The sequence below is a fragment of the Equus quagga genome, chromosome 1 (assembly GCF_021613505.1).
Source record: "Equus quagga isolate Etosha38 chromosome 1, UCLA_HA_Equagga_1.0, whole genome shotgun sequence".
Lineage (NCBI taxonomy): Eukaryota > Metazoa > Chordata > Mammalia > Perissodactyla > Equidae > Equus > Equus quagga.
In genome coordinates this window covers 84,429,794-84,451,714 of record NC_060267.1, presented here as the reverse complement: position 1 = coordinate 84,451,714, position 21,921 = coordinate 84,429,794, and the positions used below count along the sequence as shown (strand labels likewise).

General features: G+C 37.3%; 1 pseudogene; it reads left to right on the top strand.

The window, feature by feature from the left end:
• The first annotated feature begins 423 nt into the window (after window positions 1-423).
• Window positions 424-21,714, top strand: LOC124248029 (olfactory receptor 1L8-like; annotated as a pseudogene).
• The last annotated feature ends 207 nt before the right edge of the window (window positions 21,715-21,921 follow it).

Here is a 21,921-nt window from a genome sequence, read left to right as displayed (position 1 = left end):
CTGTTCTTCTTAATCTGAAGACCTGGGAACGCGAGAGACAAGTTATTCCCTTACCCCCTCCACACACATGGCTGACATCATGGTGACACAGATGTGGATCACTGAGATAGACACTCCAAATCATTGGGGTGGGGTCGGGCAGGGTAGGACAGGGAGTGGACAGGAAGCATATAGCAATGTTTCATTTATTCTCATTGCTGCTAATATTCCACTCATAGATATACCACAATTCATCTATTTTACTGTTGTTAGTCATTTAGATGATTTCCAGTTGGGTATTTTACAAATACAGATGGTCCCCAGCTTATGATTTTTCAATTTTATGTGGTGCGAAAGCAATATACATTCAGTAGAAACCATGCTTTGAATTTTGAATTTTGATCTTTCCTGGGCTAGCGATATGCAGTATGGTCCTCTCTCAGGATGCTGGACAGCGGCGGTGAACCACAGCTTCCAGTCAGCCACGTGATCATGAGGGTAAACAAAGGATTCACTTGCAGCCAGTCTGTACCCATTCAACCATTCTGCTTTTCACTTTCAGTATAGTATTCGGTAAATTACATGAGATATTTAATACTTTATTATAAAATAGGCTTTGCGTTAGATGATTTTGCCCGCTGTAGGCTAAAAGTGTTCTGAGCACGTTTAAGGTAAGCTAGGCCAAGCTATAATGTTCAGTATGTTAGGAGTATTAAATGTATTTTCCACTTAAGATATTTTCAACTTACGATGGGTTTATCAGGATGTAACCCCTTCATAAGTTGAGGAAGCTCTGTAGTGGTGATATAAACATTCTTATACATGCCTCTTGGGGAATATATGTACACATTTGGGTTGACTATATGCCTAGTAGTAGAGTTTTGGAGTCCTTGTTTTTGCATGTTTCAGCTTTAGTTTTTCAGTGATTGCCATAGGGAGGCAACAGTGGATATGAGAATTCTTGTTGTCCTTATCCCACTACTACTTGATAAGTCTCTTTTGTTCATTTTGGCTCATCTGGTAGGTTTGTAGTAGTAACATATTGTAGGTTAAATTTAAAATGTCCTGATGACTAATGAGGTTGAAAACATTTCATATAATTATTAAAGTGTATGACATTATGGTCTGTGATATATCTTTTCAAGTCTATTGGGTTTCCTTCCTCTTTCTTTGTTTGAAAAAGGTCTTATATATATTGTGATCAGGTACTTTGTGACATGTGCACATGGCAAATATCCCCTCCTTCTCTGAGGGTTGACTTCTCATTTTCTTATTGATGTCTTTTGATAAATAGAAGTTCTTAATTTTAATATAGTCCAATTTATTTTTATTTGAGGTTATGCTGTTTGTGTCCTATTTAAGAGATATTTGCATCCTTCTTGATTATGAAGATATTCTCCTATGTATTCATCTGAAATTTTTATTATTTTATCTTTTGTTTATATATGAATATATTTGGAATTGATTTTTATATACAGCACAAGGTTAAAGTCAAATTACATTGTTTTTCCATTTGGATATCCGATTAACCGACTTGATTTGCTGGAAAGATCATGTTTTCCCTGCTATGATGAAATATCAACTTTATAATAATTTAGGTGATCATTTTTCTGTGAATCTATTTCTAGGCTGTATTCTGTTCCATTGGTCAATTTGTTGTCCTTGCCCAATACCACACTGTTTTGATTACTACAGTTTTATAACAAGTCTTATTGGAGGTTTTTAAGTCCCCTACATTTTTTTTTGCCTTTCAGGTTGCCTTGTGGTAGTATATGAATTTTAGAAGTATCTTGTCAATTTTCACACACACACAAACACACACACTCCCAAACATGCTGGGACTTTGAATGTGGTTTCATTAATAGATAGACTAATTGGGAAGAATTTACATCCTTACAATGCTGAATTGTTCAACCCGTGAATATGGTATCTCTCTTTATTTATGCCTTCTTTAATTCATTTCAATAATGTTTCAACAACATTTTATAAATTTTAGAAAGAGGTCTTGCATTTTTCCATAAATTTATTCCTAGGCATCTATGCTTTTTTATTCTAATGTAAATAGTGTGTTTAAAATTTTTGTTTTTTATTTGTTCATGGCTGGTATGCAGAAATACAATTGTTTTTTTTATATTGACTTTGTATCCAGTGACCTTGCTATATTCTTTTATTAATTCAATAAGTTGTAGGTTTGGGGCAACCTTTAGGTATACAATCAGGTTGTCTGATAATAATGACAGTTTTAATTAATCAATTACTTTTAAAGATTGGCACCTGAGCTAACATCTGTTGCCAATCTTATTCTTTTTTTTTTCCTTCTTCTTCTCCCCAAAGTCCCCCAGTACATAGTTATATATTCTAATTGTAGGTACTTCTGGTTGTGCTATGTGGGATGCCACCTCAGCATGGCCTGATGAGCGGTGCCATGTCCATGTCCAAGATCTGAACTGGTGAAACCCTGGGCCGCCAAAGTGGAACACACAAACTTAACCACTGGGCCACAGGGCCGACCTCAACAGTTTCAGTTTTTCATTTCCAATACTTATGTATTTTTCTTTCTTTCCCTGGCCTTACTATACTATTTGGGACCACCAGTAAATGCTCAATAGAAATAGTACTGTTAAATGTGTCCCTGACTCTGATTCCAGGGAAAAAGCATTCAGTATTTCTCCATTGAATATGATGATTTCTGTAGAAATTTTTTTTATCAGATTGAGAATGTTACCTTCAATTCCTAGTTTTCTATAGATTTTCCCGTGAATGGGTGTTGAAGTTTATCAAATGCTTTTGTTGCATCTATTGAAATTTTGAAATGATTATTCTCCTTTTTATATTAATGTAATGAATTTCATTGACTGATTTTCAAATGTTAAACTAAACTTTCATCATGAAATAGACCCTTTGGCTCAGTGTAGGATGCTTTTTGTGTTTCCCTAGATTCAATTTTCTAATATTTTGTTTAGAATTTTGAAACTTGAGAGATTGGTCTTTGATTTTCCTTTCTTCTCTTGTATCTCTCAGATTTTGGTATTATGGCTATGCTTGCCTCATAAAAAGAGTTACAAACTGTTTCCTCTTTTACTATTCTGGTGAAGAGTTTATGTAAGACTGTGGTTATTTCTTCCTTAAATGTTTGGAAGAATTCATCAGTGAAACCATCTGGGACTTGATATTCCTATTTTGGGAAAATTTGATAAAGGATTCTGTTTCTTTAGTAGATATCAAGGTACTCAGATTTTCTTTTCCTTTGTCAGCTTTAATATATTTTTGTAAAAGGATTTGTCCATTTTGCTTAAAGTGTGAAATTCATTAGCTTAAAGTTGCTCATAATAGCTTCATAATGTTTCTACATTTTTAAAAAAACTGAGGAGCGTGAGCACCACAAATAAAACCTGTAAAAATTAATGAATGTTTATATATGTATATATCCATGTAGCCACTATACAGAAAAAAATATGGGACATTTTCATCATCCCAGTCTTTCTCAATAATACCTCAGAGGGAAATAATAACCTTATATTTATTAATGAAGTTAAATTAATATCAACACCTACCCACAAATAAAAATCCAGGCTTAGATGGTTTCACCATTTAATTATTTTAATCATTTTAAGAAAAATTGAAATTAATCTTACACCAATGCTACAGGAAGTAGATAAAAAAGGGAGCAGTTCCAAATTCATTTTATGCAGCTAGCAAAAGTTGATAAAAAGGAGAGCTAGCCCCGTGGCCCAGTGGCTAAGCTCACACGCTCCACTTCGGCAGCCTAGGGTTCACCGGATTGGACAGTGGGTGAGGACCTACACAGTGCTCATCAAGCCATGCTGTGGTGGCATCCCACGTAGAACTAGAGTGACTTACAACTAGGATATACACCTATGTACTGGGGCTTTGGAGAGGAAGAAATAAAAAAAGAGGAAGATTGGCAACAGATGTTAGCTCAGGGCCCATCTTCCTCATCAAAACAACCCCAAAAAACAACAACAATAAAAAGCACACCTTTAAAAAAAAAGTTGACAAAAGTAAAATTGCAAAGATAATAACCCAAATCAGTTCCAGTTTTCTATCACTGTTTAACAAACCACCCCAAAATTTAGTGGCTTTAAACAATAATTTCATTTATTTTACTCATCTTCAGTTTTGGCAGGGCTTGGTTTGGATAACTCATCTCTGCTCTATGCAATGTCATCTTGGTGGTGTGGAGGCTGGGGGCTGGACCATCTGTAGGCTTGTTCAGTCACGTATCTGGTGGTTAATGCTGACAGTTGGCTAGGTCCTTAGCTGGGACTGTCATCTGGAACAGCTATTCATTGTCACTCCACGTAGTCTAGGCTTTCTCACAACATGATGGCTGAGTTTCAAGGTCAAGGTTCCAGATGTTCAATATCATTCATCATCAGGGAAGTGAAAATTAAAACTAAAATGTAATATTATTGCATTCCTCCCCAAATACTAGAATAAAAATGACTGGCAATATAAAGTGCTAGTGAGAATATGAAAAACTAGAACTCTCATATAGTACTGGTGGGAATGCAAAGTGCTACAACCACTTCAGAAAACTGTTTGGAAGTTTCTTATAAAGTTAAACATACAGTTATCATTTAAAACATATGTCCACCCAAAGATGTGTACATGGATGTCCATAGCTGCTTTATGCATAGTGGCCAAATACTAGTTACAGCCAAAGTGTGCATCAACGGTAGGAGGCATAAACAAATTGTGGTGTATTAATACAATAGAATACTATTCAATAATGAAAACATAAATTATTGATATATACTGTAACGTCAATGAATGTAAAAAACTTTGTGCTGAGCAAAAGAAGCTAGACACGACAGTAAATACTGTAAGATTCTATTTATTCAAAATTCTGGAAAAGACAAAGGAATCTATGAGACAGAATTCAGGTTGCTGGATGCATGAGAATGAGAGTGGGAGAGAGGATTGGTCAGGATGTAGAACCAAGGGAACTATTTGGGGTGATGAAAATATTTTATATCTTGATTGTGGTGTTGTTTACATAGGTATATAAATTTGTTGAAACTCTTTGAAATGTGCACATAAAATGGATGAATTTAATTTCATGTAAGTTCTAATTCAATAGGTTGATTTTAAAATAAAGTTAGAAGTGGATAGAGTTATGGATATATGGATGAGTGCTAAAGCAAGTATAATAAAATGTTAAAGATTAAATGTAGGTGGCTGGTATAGGATATTCACTGTAGAATTATTTCAACTTTGCTATATGTTTGAAAATGTTTGTAGTAAAATATTGGGAAAAAAGACTGACACTACTAGTTTTGTTGGGAATTTTTAGCAACTGGAATTCTCAATTGCTTTGGGTGGTAGTGTAAATTTGTACAAACATTTTTGAAAATAGACTGTATACATATTCTAAAGCTAAATATCTCTTACCCTACTACCCAGAAATATCACTTCTAGGGGTACACCTGAGAGTAATAAGTACATATGGCCATGAAAAGGCATGTTTGGGGATGTTCCTATCAGCTTTACTCATAATAGCCAAAAATTGGAAGCAACCCATATGTTCATCAACAAAAAAATGAATAAAGTATGGGTTATTTGTATAATGAGATGTTGTACAGAAATAAAAGTAACAAATTTCTGCTATATGAAGCAACGTGATTGAATATGCTCTAAAGAAACCGGAAACAAGAGTTCTACTGTATGATTCCTTTTATGTAAAACTTTAAAAATAGGTAAAACTAACCTTGAGGTGATATGAATCACAAGAATGGTTACCTCTAAGAGGATAGTGCCTCAGAGGAGATAAGAAAGAACCTTCTGGCTTGATGGAAAGGTTATACATCTCGATATATGTGGTGGTTATATTGGTGTATACATACGACAAATTCATTGAGCTGTGCACTTCAGATTCATGTGTCTTACTGATACACGCCATAACCCAATAACTTTTTTTTTCTGGGAAAGATTCACCCTGAGCTAACATCTATTACAAATCTTCCTTTTATTTTCCCTCCCCAAAGCCCCAGTACATAGTTGTATATTCTAGTTGTAAGTCTTTCTAGTTCTTCTATGTGAGCTGCTGCCACAGCATGGCTACTGACAGAGGAGTGGTGTGGTTCTGTGCCCAGGAACCAAACCCGGGCTGCTGAAAAGGAGCGTGCTGAACTATAACCACTAGACAATCAGGTCTGGCTCCCAGTAAAATTTTTGTAAATGGGCTGGAAGCTCTGTGCTTATAGATGGAGCTGTCAACATTGAATTTCACTGTAGGACGATCTGGCTGTGAAACATTTTTTGAGGAAGGTATCCCCAATGCCAGTATCTTTAGTTTTTTTCCTGTTTGGCTAGTCAGACTCCAAAGAAAATTCTTATAATATTCTGTATTAAAGATAGAAGTCTGGCAGCAAAATCTGGATAAAGGTCTGTGGGTTTCAGCGTTCAGCATTTGATGTGCATATATAGTCATGTAATTATCTTGTTTCTTGTATGACTTACTAAACTGAGTATGTGGAAACTCCCAGTCTCAACATTTTTTAGAAAGGAAACCTCCCAATTTCTGCTGGGATACGAGAAGGACAGTATTCCAGTAGTCTAGAGTGAAAAGAATTTTGGGATCTAACTTCTGCTGAAATAGTTTACTTCCCTTTCACTCCCAGATCAAGAGGTTCCAAAGGTTTCCAGTTTCTGAGTCTTTTGAGGATTCTTTGGTGTTGACAAGATTGATTTCTTTTATTTTATATACTGCCAGTTTAGGATTCAGCTTTTCCATGTCTGTTAATTCAGTTATCATTGTCAAAGGAAAATTGTACCACACATAGTTAAATAGGCAAGGAAGATTTTATTCACAACCATTGCAATAGGGGGAGAGATTGAACTCAACCCCACTGAAACAAAAGGCAGGAGAACTTTTAAGAGCTGAGGTGAGTTAAAGGAAAAGTACTGGAGAAGATTGGTCAATGTGATTAGGCCATCTGTATTTGCTAATTGGCATCCATTGAAGTTAGGCTCCTATCCTGCCACAGAGACTGGGAGATGGGTGTGCTTTCTTGATGATTATATTTCAAAGATATAGCTCTCAGGTCCTTGAGAAAATCATTCCTAGGTTGAAAAACTAGAAAGAGACTGGGAGAAGATTTACATTTCAAAGGAGCGGAAATGAGTTTTTTAAAGTAAATCTCTAAGAAAATGGAGGTCAGAGGTCCATAGTCAGGAAGCAACCATCTGAAGTTTAGTCAAGTCAAGGGTGATGTTAAGACTTGATCTTGATCATCACCCCTTCATCCATGTGGTTTTCCACTTTTGAAATTTTGTTACCGTTGGTTTTTTTTGTTACCTTCCTTTCCACTCTTCTCTGTCCTTATGGGTTTATGCCTTTTTAAAAATCACTTTAATTTTAGTAGGGTTTTAGGAGATAGTGAAACTAGATGCATGGCTTTAATATAACACCTTTAACCAGAAGTATGAAATTCTTTATGACATAGAAAAAGAAGCAAAGCTTCCAAATGTGTTTTAATGAAGCCATCACTGTACTAATTTGGTCTGTTATGAGATACAGAGGTGAAAATGGGCAGTTATGAGTGTTAGCTGTAACACTAACAAGGCTCCAGGGAACTCTGTCCCATGACTGCCTATCTGCAGATGCCCAAAGTGGAGCCCTGTTCAGCCTCCTCCTGGTATTAGCCTGAGAGCCATCAGTTTCTTGTTTCTGAGTCTCGGTTCGGGTTTCAAAATACAAATAAAAAATACTTCAAAATTCCTGAAGACCTCGGTATAGTGAGGTCAGAGCACCATGTGTCCTAGATCATCTTAAATACTTAGTATAGACCCTCTTCTTTCTGGTCTTCTGTGTTCCAGCTGATGAACATTACTATGATACTCCAACCTCTCCCTCAGATCTGGCCTTGGCTTGACTTTGCAATCCTTTGTTGATCTCTTGGGTTCCTCATCTGGAATCCTATTATCTCTCTCTCTTTCTGTTTCTCCCTTTCCCCCCCTAAACTTGTTTTAAACCTCAGTTTAGCAATCTGACTTTTTCTTCTGGTGAATTGCTATCTGTATTTATTATTTTTTTAAGTTGAGGTATAATTGACATACAACATTATATTAGTTTCAAGTATACAACATGATTCAATATTTGTATATATTGTGAAATGATCACCACATGTCTAGTTAATGTTCGTCACCATACATAGTTACAGAATTTTTGTATTTATTATTCTCAACTCTGAACCTTGATTCCTATTTATCCCATCACAAAGGATGTCAAGAAGAATCTGAGCTCTTCTTCCCTTCCTCCAAAATTCAGGATATTTACAATGTCTTCTCAGTAACCAGACTAGCAGTAGGAAGACAAACTGACAAACAGTTTGTGGCTGGCAGGTCCTGCCTTTAGAAAACTCTCCCCAACATGTTCAAGCCAGCTCTTACCTGTTGGCAGACAGAGTAGATGAAGAAGCAGTGGATATAAGAAAAGGGACCTCATCACCCTGATGTGACTGAGGTAGAAGTTGCCCCAAGGTTTTGGAAGCACCTCACTGTTGTGTCTAGGATCTACAGAGTTTTCTGAGACTATAGACAGGATGAAGGATGAGAAAACTTTTAGGGAAAAGAAGAACCAAAGGATAGGGCAAGAGATATTATCACAAGACCCTTGAGTAGAGAAAAAGAGGACAAAGGTAAAAATCTGGGCTTACAGGGCCCAGCCTGGTGGCGCAGCAGTTAAGTTTGGATGTTCTGCTTCTCAGTGGCCCTGAGTTTGCTGGTTTGGATCCCGGGTGTGTACGTGGCACCGCTTGGCAAAAGCCATGCTGTGGTAGGCATCCCACGTATAAAGTAGAGGAAGATGGGCATGGATGTTAGCTCAGGGCCAGTCTTCCTCAGCAAAAAGAGCGGAATTGGCAGCAGTTAGCTCAGGGTTAATCTTCCTCAAAAAAAAAAAAAAGAGAAAGAAACATGAAGTCTTTATGTTCAGGAGTTTACATCTTTATATCTTAGCCAGGTTCAAACTTTACTAATTTACTAAGATTGTATGTGAAATGGGCACCAGGAAGGAGGAATCATCCATTTCCTCTTAAAAGGAATATGAAACTCCCTGAGTTAGAACAGAATTACTAGAGTTTTGTCACAAACTTTCAGTGAAATTGCCTGGATCATACCTGTTTTGAGTCATTTCAAATTGCCTGTTACCAAAAGTGTCCAATCCAGGTTTCCAAATCAACATTAATAATAGTGCCAGGCACTATTCCAAATGTTTTATGTGCACTTTCAAATTAAATCCACACCATAGCCCTAATAAATGGGTGTTTTTATTATCATTTTAACTATGAGACAACAAAAGTGTACATTATTGAAATGTGCAAAGGTACACACAAGTGGGACAGGTGCAGTCACAACTTATTTCTGTCTAACCAGGATCCGTCTCTTAACCAGTCAACATAGAAATTATACCCTCATTAGTTAGAATATCCAGACAACCTTTGTCCAAAATGCCCTTAGCTTCCTTCTAAGAAAAATTTACCACTCGCATTTATACATCTTACAATTTACAAAGGACTTTCACATGCTTGAATTTTTCTTAAATCAATAATTATGTATTCACAGACTGGTACACTAGGCAAATATCATGTCCTCAACTGATATATGTAAAATTTGAAGCTAAAGAGATAAATGACTTTCCTATGATGATTCAGCTCTTTGATGGTGGGTTCCAGATTCAATATTTACTTGTAACTTAGGCTAGAGGTAAGGATTACCAACCACATACCCCCTCAAGAGGGAGTCAAGACTGACATTCTCAATCAAATATAGGAGCAGGACATCAAGTCCTCAGAGACCACGAAATTGTTCAGGGGCACTGGTTGTCTCCATTCACGGCCTCCAACAAGGAGAGTGACTGACCCTTTTGGGGCGGCCTGGCTGCTCACTGACATACGCTGTGTTAATCCTCAACAAGAAACCAGAAGAAAACAAGAGGGCTGGAACCAACTGGAATCCTTGATTCAGGCAGGACCTTGTGAAAGAGGCAGCAGGGCCATGAACAATGGAAAGGTGGTTATGCATGACCTTGAAGTGTGAGAGGGAGCTTTAGATGGGCCTGTTTCCTCTGTCTTCTACTTGTCCTGCGCCAGACAATGGTGAAATAAGGAACCGCCATGACATAGATATTGGATTTGGGGGAAGATAATAAAAATACCTCCTTTTAACTGAGCACCAATTTTGTGCCAGGAATGGTGCTGAATGATTTGTACGCATTGTCTCATTTAATCCTCAAAATAGCAACATGAAGTAGGAATGTGTACCCTCCTTTACCAGCGATGAATCTGAACCTCAGAGAGCTGAAGTCACTTCCCAAGGTCACAAAAACATATAAGGGCCAGATTGAGAGTTGGGCCCCAGTCAGATGTACTGCAGACACTGAGCTCTCATCCATTAGTGTATGACACCTGCCCAGTGGTGGAAACTCACTTGAACCTGCCTGCTCGATGCAGTAATATGGATACTGTTGAAATACAGTTAAGGAAACATATGAGTTCATAGGGGCCAACCATAATGACCTAAAACATGTCTAGGAAACACACACACATGTGTGCACACAAATTGCTGATTTGTGATTTCTTGCCACCTGTGACCTATGGGAATCCTAAGAGAAGGACAGTGGTAATATGGCTCAGTTACCCAAAGAGTCGTAAAAACAAAACTCACAAGTAATACACAAGATGGGATACACAACACACAAATAACCCATATAACCACATATAAGCACTTGTATAATCTCAACACAAGCATCAAACAACCAGCAACATGTAAAAATCACAAAGCAGATGTATAAACATACTCTGAATATAGACTTATGCATGCAAAAACATATTAAAACAAAAAAAACCACAAGGTCACACATCACACAAAAATCATGCAATAAACTCACCATTGCACACATGTCTCTTCACAGTCAGTCAACAAACAACACACATACACCCTCATTGCAAAATGAAATGTTCCATCCCCTATTGACCTGCACCCAAAATAGGTGAAAGTGTTCAGAGAGTGAATCACTTGGGCCCCATTCACTCACCGGACTCAGTGCATATACACTACCTGCAAATGAAACATCAACAAACACACACATAAACAACACATGCTCTAAATACGTAGAATTACACAATGAATGTAATTCAGAAACAAAACTCAAGATCACATGCATACATCACTGAGTAGAGATATCAAGCCCTCTCTACATGCTGGTCATGGGTAAATTCAGGAAACGTCTGCTCCAGATTGAGGAGAACGGTCTCTTTTCAGACTCAACAGTCTCATTCACTTAACTGTGATGTCTGTCCATAGAGGAAAAGTGGGAGTTATAAAAGGAGAGTGGGGCAAATACTTGAAATCAAAGGGACTGATTAGGAGACCCCAAATCACACACACACAAATGCCCTCCACTTGCCTAATGGGGCAACTGTTATGGGTCCTGGGTCTAAGAGAGGAAAAGAATAAGACTGAGAGTCAATTATATATCACACAAAGAAACACACACACACACAGACAAAACTCATGAAGAAGACGTACATATACCCACATTACATGAGCAAACACCACACAGACACACATGGAATACATGTGCAGACTTCTAGACACAGAGCCACACCTCACCCACCTAGAATTCCCAGCTCACTCTGACTTTGCCAGTCTTTGGTGAGCTCAGACACCTTCTAATCCAGTTTCCTAACTTCTCAGCTTCTGTTGAGAACACCAGGAACAAAACCGTCAGAGGAAAGCCTCTGTGAGCCCATGACCTCTGGAGCTTTCTGTGTCTGTACTTGACCTACAGAGCAGCAGGCAGTAGGATACCATTTTACAAACCTCAGAGAGGATTCATAAAAAGTCCCTAAGCTCCTGGTTAAGGAAAGAATCAAAGTAGACTAATTGCCTCCGATTCCTATCAGACCTTGGGGAGGAGCCTGTGCAGAGGCTGGAGGGACTGAGCTGCAGGAGCCACCTGAGTGGGTGCCTCTGATATCAAGGATGCCCTGGGCTCCTCTCTGCCTCCTCCTAGTTCCAGATGGGAAGGAGAGGTGGCTTAGTCACCCCCCAGCACCAATGTTGACAATGTGCTGGGTTAGCCTCTCCCAACAGCACTTTGTGGTCCAGAAATAGAAAGTCTGCTTTTTGCAAGTGCTCACAACATTTATACTTGCTACCTTGAAAACACAATCTAGCTTTAACTTCACATCTTGCAGGGTCCTTCTCTCCATTGGGAAAGACTTCAGGGCATGGAGTGGTGTCTTGTCCAAGAGATTGTAGAGTAGAGACATTGAGTCCTTGGGGTCAGTACTCAGAGTGAGCTGGTTCTGGGATCTGCCACCCATTAATTGTTGTCTCTAAACAAAGTATCCTCTCAGCCCTGTTTCATCAGTTGTAAAGTGGAGATAATAATTTCATTGTCATTACGAAGTTAATATTGAGATTAAATGAGATGATTCATGCTAAAGCACATAATAGATGCATAACAAATATCAGCTCTTGTCATCATTATCTTTGTACCTTCCAAAAAAGATAATTTTATCTAGAATCAATGATATTGATACAGGATCAAGACTGAATGAATGACTCAATTAATTGATTAGTGAATTCTTCTGATCTTAGTATAAGCCTATTTCCTCCCTAACAAAAATGTAAATTGTCCCTACAGAATAACAACAAAATAAAGTGATTCAAATTTCAGCAGATCAGTCAATCCACTTTTACTCTCCCTTTGCTTAATACATGTTAACTGACGTCTCCATTGGCTGAATGACTGCAAACTCCCTCACTGTCAGAGAAAGCCTGTGGGCAGAGAAGAAAAATGCAAGCACTTCCAGTAAGAAGCTTTCAGCTTGCTGAAAACTGTCTAGTGCAACATCCAGTAAACTCAAGTGGGACAAGGTTCTTCAGGCTGGTCATCAGTTACAGTCCCCATCATGCACTACCCTTATATACTCATCTCCCCACACTGAGCCCACAGGATGGTAGCCAGTCATATACTTTATTAACAGAATTTAAAAGGGAGAGTTAGTGGAACCAACTGTAATCTTTGCCACTACAGATGATTTCATGGCTGTAATTGAAATCATCACTGCCTTCTTTTACCATCCATGTTGAATTCCCTTATCCTCCTCCAACATGAACGCTTGTCACAAACAACAATGAGATAACACTACATACCTTTTAGAACAGTTAAAATCTAAAACATTGACAACATCAAATGCTGGTAAGGGTGTGGAGCAACAGAAATTATCATACATTGATGGTGGGAATGCAAAATAGTACAGCCACTTTGGAAGGCAATTTGTCGGTTTGTCATGAAACTAAACATATTCTTGCTTTACAATCCAGCAATTGCGCCTCTCTGGTGTTTGTCCAAAGGAAGTGAAATGTACGTCCACACAAAAACCTGCATATGGATGTTTATAGTAGCTTTATTCATAATTGCAAAAATTTCTAAGCAATTAAGATGTCCTTCGGTAGGTGAATGGGTACACAAACTGTGGCACATCCAGACAATGGAATATTATTCAGTGCTGAAAAGAAATGAGCTGTGAGGCCACGAAAAGACATGGAGGAAGCTTAAATGCATATTACTAATTGAAAGGCACCAATTCAAAGAGACTACGTACTCTATGATTTCAATTTCAGTGACATTCTGGAAAAGACAAAACTATGGAGACAGTAAAAATATCGGTGGCAGCTGGAGGTGCCATGCAGGCAGACAAGGATGAATAGGTCCAGCACAGAGAGATGTTAGGGCAATGAATAATATACTCTGTATGATATTATAATGATGAATGCATGTCATTATACATTTTTCTAAACCCATATAATGTGCAACATCAACAGTGCACTTTGTGGTTTGGTTTCTCAATGTAGGTTCATCAATTTTAGCAAATGTACCACACTTGTGAGTAATGTTGACACTGGGGGCAGCTATGCGTGTTTGGGCCAGGTAGCATGTGGGAAATCTCTGTACCTTCTCCTCAATTTTGCTGTGAACCTAAAACTACTCTAAAAAACGGTCTTAAGAAAAGACCCATAAGAGTCAGCACAAAGTATTTATATCTTTGAGTCTCATCTCGATGGCCACCAGAGTGATGGTGGGGGCCAATCCTACTTCCATACCTTGGTTAGACTTGTGTATTCTGTACACAGCACCATACGATGGCCAGAACTAGTGTCTTAGTGACCTCCTGTTATATTATCACATAAGGTTATTAATCAAATATGAATGACTAAATGTTTATTTTGAAGACTTGGAGAAAAGGAATGAATATCCCCAAAGATCCATTCATATTTTGAAGTTGTAATTAGAGGAAGGCCATTTGATTACATAAGAATGGTTCTGAGGCTATACATTGAGGAGATACAAATGTATTACTATGGTAACTGGTAGGTGCCAATTGTCTGAACTCAATTATTCTGATTGTGGAGGAAAAAAACACCTTGGATGTACTTAAGTGAATCAAGAAACAGTTTCTGTATAGCTCTATGAGGAAATATTGTTCAGAACATAAGTCTCACGTCCTCTTCTATTCTTGAAATTCTCTTAGTTTCTTTGGGGATCTGGGACCACATAGTGACAGTAGCTAATTTTTTTCAAGTAGTTTTATTGGAATCATAATGGTTTACAATGTGTAATTTTGGGTGTACATTATTATTTATCAATTTCTGAATACACTTCATTACACTCACCTCTAGTAGACTAATTTTTCTCCATCACCGTACATATGTGCCCCTTTATCCCTTTCACCCAACCCCCAACACTCTTCCCCTCTAGTAATCACTAATCTGTTCTCTTTATCATATATTTGTTATCTTCCACATATTAGTGAAATCATGCAGTATTTGTCTTTGTTTGGCTTATTTTGCTTAACATAATACCCTCAAGGTCCATCCACATTGTTGCAAATGGGACAATTTTGTATTTTTTATGGCTGAGATGTATTCCATTGTGTATATATATATGTATGTGTATATATATATATATATATATACACATACATACCTTCCAAAAAAGATAATTTTATCTAGAATCAATGATATTGATACAGGATCAAGACTGAATGAATGACTCAATTAATCGATTAGTGAATTCTTCTGATTTTAGTATAAACCTATTTCCTCCCTAACAAAAATGTAAATTGTCCCTACAGAATAACAACAAAATAAAGTGATTCGAATTTCAGCAGATCAGTCAATCCACCATATATATATATCACATCTTTATCCATTTATCTGTGGAAGGGCATTTGGGTTGCTTGCACATCTTGGCTATTGTGAATAATGCTGCAATGAACATAGGATAAATCTGTTTGGATCATCGATTTCAAGTTCTTTGGATAAATAGCTTGTAGTGGGGTAGCTAGACCATATGGTATTTCTACTTTTAATTTGATAAATCTCCATATTGTTTTCCATAGTGGCTGCACCAGTGTGCATTCCCACCAGCAGTGTATGAGTGTTCCCTTTTCTCCACATAGTCTCCAAATTTGTTTTTTGTCTTGGTAATTATAGCCATTCTGACTGGTGTAAGGTGATATCTCATCGTAGTTTTGATTTGCATTTCCCTAATAATTAGTGATGTTGAACACCGTTTCATATGTCTGTTAGCCCATCTGTATATCTTCCTTGGAAAAATGTCTGTTCATATCTTCTGCCCATGTTTTGATTGGGATTTTTGTTGTTGTTGTTGTTGTTGTTACATTGTACGTGTTCTTTATATATTTTGGAGATCAACCCTTTCTGTGATAAAATTATTTGCAAATATTTTCTCCCAGTTGATGGGTTGTATTTTCATTTTGTCCATGGTTTCCTTTACTTTGCAGAAGGTTTTTAGTCTGATGTAGTCCCATTTGTTAACTTTTTCTTTTGTTTCCCTTGCTCGAGTAGACATACTATTTGAAAAGATGTTGCTAAGACCAATGTCAAAGAGTGTATTGCCTATATTTTCTTCTAGGATTTTTATGTTTTCAGGTCTTACATTCAAATCTTTAATGGATTTTGAGTTAATTTTTCTGTATAGTGCAAGATAATGGTCTACTTTCGTTCTTTTGCATGTGGCTGTCCAATTTTCCCAACACCATTTATTGAAGAGACTTTCCTTTCTCCTTTGTATGTTCTTGACTCTTTTGTCAAAGATTAACTGTCCTTAGTTGTGTGGTTTTATTTCTGGGCTTTCAACTCTGATCCACTGATCTGTTTGCTTTTGTGCCAGTACCATGATGTTTTGATTACTATAGCTTTATAGTATGATTTGAAGTCAGAGATTGTGATGCCTCCAGCTTTCTTCTTTTTTCTCAGGATTGCTTTGGCTATTTGTGGTCTTTTGTTGTGCCATATAAATTTTTGGATTCTTTGCTCTATTTCTTTGGAGAATGTCATTGGGATTCTGATTTGGATTGCATTGAATCTGTAGATTGCTTTAGGTAGTATGGACATTTTAACTATGTTTATTCTTCTGACCCATGAACATGGTATATCTTTCCAATTCTTATGTCTTCCTCACTTTCTTTCGGTAATGTCTTATAGATTTTTGTGTATAGGTCTTTCACCTATTTGGTTAAGCTTATTCCTAGGTATTTTATTCTTTCTGTTGTGATTGTAAATGGGATTGTATTCTTCTTTCCTCTTTCTGCTAGTTCATAGTGTATAGTAATGCAACTGATTTTTTAAAATTGATTTTGTACCCTGCACTTTTCTGTAGTTGTTGATTATTTCTAACAGTTTTCTGGTGGATCCTTTTGGGTTTTCTATATACAGAATCATGTCATCTGCAAATAGCAAAAGTTTTCCTTCTCTCTTTCCAATTTGGATTCCTTTCATTTCTTTCTCTTGCCTAATTGCTTTGGCCAAAACCTCCAGTGCTATGTTGAATAGGTGTGGTGAGAGTGGGCACCCTTGTCTTGTTCCTGTTCTCAGAGGGATGGTTTTCAGTTTTTCACCATTGAGTATGATGCTGGCTGTGGGTTTGTCATATATGGACTTTATTATGTTGAGGTAGTTTCCTTCAGTACCCATTTTATTGAGAGTATTTATCATAAATGGATTTTAGGTCTTGTCAAATGCTTTCTCTGCATCTATTGAGATGATCATGTAATTCTTATTCCTCAGTTTTTAAATGTGGTGTATCACATTGATAGATTTACAGATGTTGAACCATCCCTGCATCTCTGGAATAAATTCCACTTGATCGTGGTATATGACCCTTTTAATGTATTGTTGTATTTGGTTTGCCAATATTTTGTTGCGGATTTTTGCATCTAAGTTCATAAACGATATTGGCTTGTAGTTTTCCTTCTTTGTGTTGTCCTTGTCTGGTTTTGATATCAGGGTAATGTTGGACTCATAGAATGAGTTAGGAAGCATTCCATCCTCTTCAATTTTTTGGAATATTTTGAGAAGGATAGGTATTATATCTTCTATGAATGTTTGGTAGAATTCTCCAGAGAAGCCATCTGGTCCTGGACTTTTGTTTTTTGGGAGGTTTTCGATTACTGTTTCAGACATTTACTAAAATATACAGGAAATAACAAACAGTAAACTATTATTGAAGAAGCGAAAACAGGATGCATACCAATAGAGAGAGAAGGGAAACTGGAGAAAGTTTGGCTAAGCTGATTGGCCAGAAAGTACCAAGTTGTCAAGATTGAACAGTATACCTAGAGCAGGCCAGCTGGGTCATTAGGGAAAATTACGTAATATCTGAGAACTCTCAAACATTCATCTGTGGAGAGTGTCTCTCTGTGACATGTGCCAGTGTTTTTTCATTGGCACTCCTGATTTAGATAAGCCATGACTTCAGCATTTCTCTCATTGGAATTGCTCAGGATGAGTGATAGTTAAATCCTTCTCTTAAAGTCGTTGATTTAATGAAGTAAAACACCTAATGTGCTCAGAACATTGTCTGGCATTTTGCAAGTCCTCAGTAAACATGGGTTATTTTACTGTTGTTTACAGACTCGTGACCTTCAGCTGCTTACACATACATACACTATTTCTTTACCATGGTGGTTAAAGACAACTCCACATTGTTCAAACCAAAATATAGGAATCCTTGACTCCTATCTTTCTCTCACACTCCTCTCAATTTGTCAGCAACTTTTGTAGGTTCTAACTTACAATTGAATACAGTATTCACCGAATTTTTACTACTTCCTCTGCTACCATCCTAGCCTGACTCTATTTCTTAACGGCACTGTTGCGATAGCTCCTAGGTAGGCTCCATGCTTCCACTCAACCCCCTTCTTCAGTCAATTTTCAATATAGAAGCCAGGGTGATCATTTTTAAAGCTGAATCATGTTAGCCTTCTGCTGAAAAACTTCTACAGATTGCACAAATAATTCACAGTGAAAATCAAATTACAAAGTTTAAAGGACATACACCCCAAGTTAGCTCTAAAGTTATCTCCTACTGCTTTTCTACATGATTACCCCCTTCAGTCACTCTAGTCTCCTTTTTGTTCCTGGGACATAGCTGGCACTGTCACATTTCAGAGCTTTGCAGCTGCTGTTGCCTCTCCCTGAAATGTTTTTCCTGCAAATATCCCATGGCTTCCCAATGCCCTTGGTTGTCTGTTCTTAATGTGGGATGAAAAATATTTAAGGTAAACAATGCTTGGGGCATGTGTGTGTGTGTGTGTGTGTGTGTCTTAACATAGAAAATGATCAAATAGGAGGAAAAAATAGATCATATGCATGATTGCTTTAGATATACTTTTATAGGTTTACAAAAATATGAGAAGATGCATAGTGGTAAAATCTAGAGATTCAGAATTAGTTTTGAATTTGAATCTTGTTTCTGCTATTTACTTGATGTATGACTTTAGCAAATTACTTTAAGTCTCTATATCTGTTTCCTCATCGGAAAAAAACAATAGGAATAAAAATAGCTTATACTTTGTACGGTTGTTGTGAGGATTAAACAAAGTAGTGCCCATGTAAGATGAGTGCTTAATTACTGACTCACACTCACATTATTCAAAACATAGACAAATATTCCATCTAAAAAATCTTTGTAAACTCATAATAAGGTTAATTTGACCATTAGAGCATTGGAGTGTGAGGGCTGAGGTCGTTTTAATATTCAGATTAGTTTCCTTTGAGAACATGTTCAAATACCTGTTCAGGGAAAAAGTTATTGGCAATGATGGTGACAGGAAGGAGAAGATAGTCGTATCAAATATTTACTCTTTTGATGGAGCCATTCTAAATGCTTTAAGTATCATTAAAACCTCATAAATATCTTATGGGGTAATTGTTAGTATAACCTATTTACTGATGAGAAAACTGAAGTTTAAAGATATTTAATAACCTTCCTGATGTTAACCAGCTGGAAAATAGGCCTGTAATTGTTGCGAGAAGGAATGAATAAATAAATGGTCATTCATTGAACTGCTATAAAAAATCCCTTTCCAATGTGTCCATTATCAATGTCTGGATGAAGAATTTAAAACACTTTGTGGGCATGAGGATATTTGAATCAATGTTGTTCATGATAGCAAAGGTTTAGAGGGCATCTAGGGAAACATTTTAAGTCAAGCGTGCTAACTAAAAAAATTGCATGTATAGGAAAAAAAAGTGATATTTATGCCACAGTATTATTGACGTAAACAGAAGAAAAACACACACAAACAAAGCAATAATGTATTTTTTTCATGGCTATGTGTATAGGTAAACAAACAAATGGATAATGGCATGGAAGGACATATACTTGCTTAATGATTGGGCATCAAAGATGTGGGAACATAACAGGTTTATGGAATTAGAGGAAAAATAAGTACAAAGTAAATTTAAAAATAAGGATTTGTATGGACTAATACTGATAGTTTGGTGTTCACTAAGGAGCATGAGCTTCTAAACAAGTCTCTCTGAAATCAAAACAAGCATATCAACAAAACTTTGTTGGCCTGGGTTCATTGTTCCTCTGACTTCCCTGTTGATCTTTTTACCAAGCTCATTTTTTGGCAAGAAAGTTCAGAGATAAAGCTTCACATGACATAACTGAAAATTTGTTTTCATATAGACAGAGAAAAGTAAAACCACCTTTTCTGAAATAAATAAATTCTCCACCTAAACCCTGTGAATCTATATCTCTTTATGTAGCTTTATTTTTCTTTGTAAAATGTAGAGCTATCTGATGATAGATCATAGATAGATAGATGACATAGATAAATGATAGATAGATAGACAGATAGATAAATAGATAATAGATAGGTAAGCTACATAGATTGATGGATAGATAGCTACCTGATGATAGACAGATAGAAAATGGATAGAAGATAGATAACAAATTGATAGATAGAGAGATGATAGATGACAGATAAGTAAGATATATACGCAGATGGCTAAGTACCTGGTGATAGATAGACAGATAATTGATAGATGAGAGATAGATAGATAATTGATAGATGAGAGATGGATAAATAATTGATAGATGATAGGTAGTTGATTAATAGATAGATCCTGCATTAGAATGTAAGATCTACAAAGCCAGACCTTTCTTGCTTTATTCACAGTTGTGTCCTCACTCCCAGAAGAGTATTTTTCACAGAGCAGTGCTAATAAACAATTGTTTTTAAGATTTAGTAGTAAACTGAATCAGGGAGTTTCAACTCTGTTCCTGAAAGAAAATTCTTCCTCCCAAGTCCATGCTATCAACACAAGAAGCTTGTGAAGTCTTAGAGTTGGGAGGGAGGGCAGCATCGAGGACCACAAAGCTGACATTTACCCACTTGTTAGCTAATCATGATCCTATGGGTGGAAAGTCAAGGTAGGAAGAAGCATAAACTTGTTGGCTTGTTTGTGATTACAGTTATAAAAGAGATGTGTTTTAAATGCTAGGATCTTCTCTATTTTTGCTGGCTCTGTGATCATGGAAAAAGTCAACCAAACCAGCAGTATCTGAATTCATCCTCCCGGGAACCTGCTCATCATCCTGGCTGTCCTACTCTGACCTCCAGCTCCAGACCCCCATGTATTTCTTCCTGAATGTTCTGTCTTTCACTGACATTTGCTTAACAACAACCATTCTCCCCAAGATGCTGGTGAACTTCCTGTCAGAGAAGACCATCTCCTATGCTGGATGTCTGACACACATGTATTTTATGTATGCTTTGGGCAAAAAGGACAGCTGACTTCTGGCATTCATGGCCTTTGATTGCTCTATGGCCATCTGTGACCCCTTCTACAACGTCACCACCATGAGCCACCACTATTGTGTCCTGCTATTGGTCTTCTCCTGCTCATTTCCTTATCTACATTCACTCCTACACACACTTCTGCTGAAACTTCTCACCTTCTGTGACTCTAACGTTATCCACTACTTCCTCTGTGACATCAACCCTCTGCTGAAATTGCCCTCCTCCTCCAGATTTGCCAGTGATATCACAATAAAGACAGAAAGGGGATTTTGGTGACCCCGCCTTTCTATGCATTGCTTTCTCTTATGTCCTAATCCTCATTGCGTTTCTCAGGATCTCCTCAGCTTCTGGGAAATGCAAAGCCTTCTCCGACAGAGGTTCCAACTTTGCTGTGGTGATCCTGTTTCATGGAAGCATCTTCTACGTCATTTAAGCCTTTGTCCAGCTTCACTGTGAGGGACCGCATAACAACAATTGTATACACAGTTCTGTCCTCCCTGCTAAGCCTTTTATCTATAGTCTGAGAAACAAAGACATGAATAGAAGCATGCGGAAGCTGATGAGCTGGAGAAAATCCTAGTCAGGACCTCTGTGACCATGTTCATGAGCATCTCTGCTCCTCTGGACCCCATTTCTGCTGGTTCCTGATACAATAAACCCTGTAAGTCAGCAGATACAACTCATGTGTCATGGATGTTGGGTTGTATCCATTCACTTATTTTCATGTAACTGTCCCATTGAGACTTTATTGTGATTTACTAATTGGCTCAAGGTTTACCAAAATCTT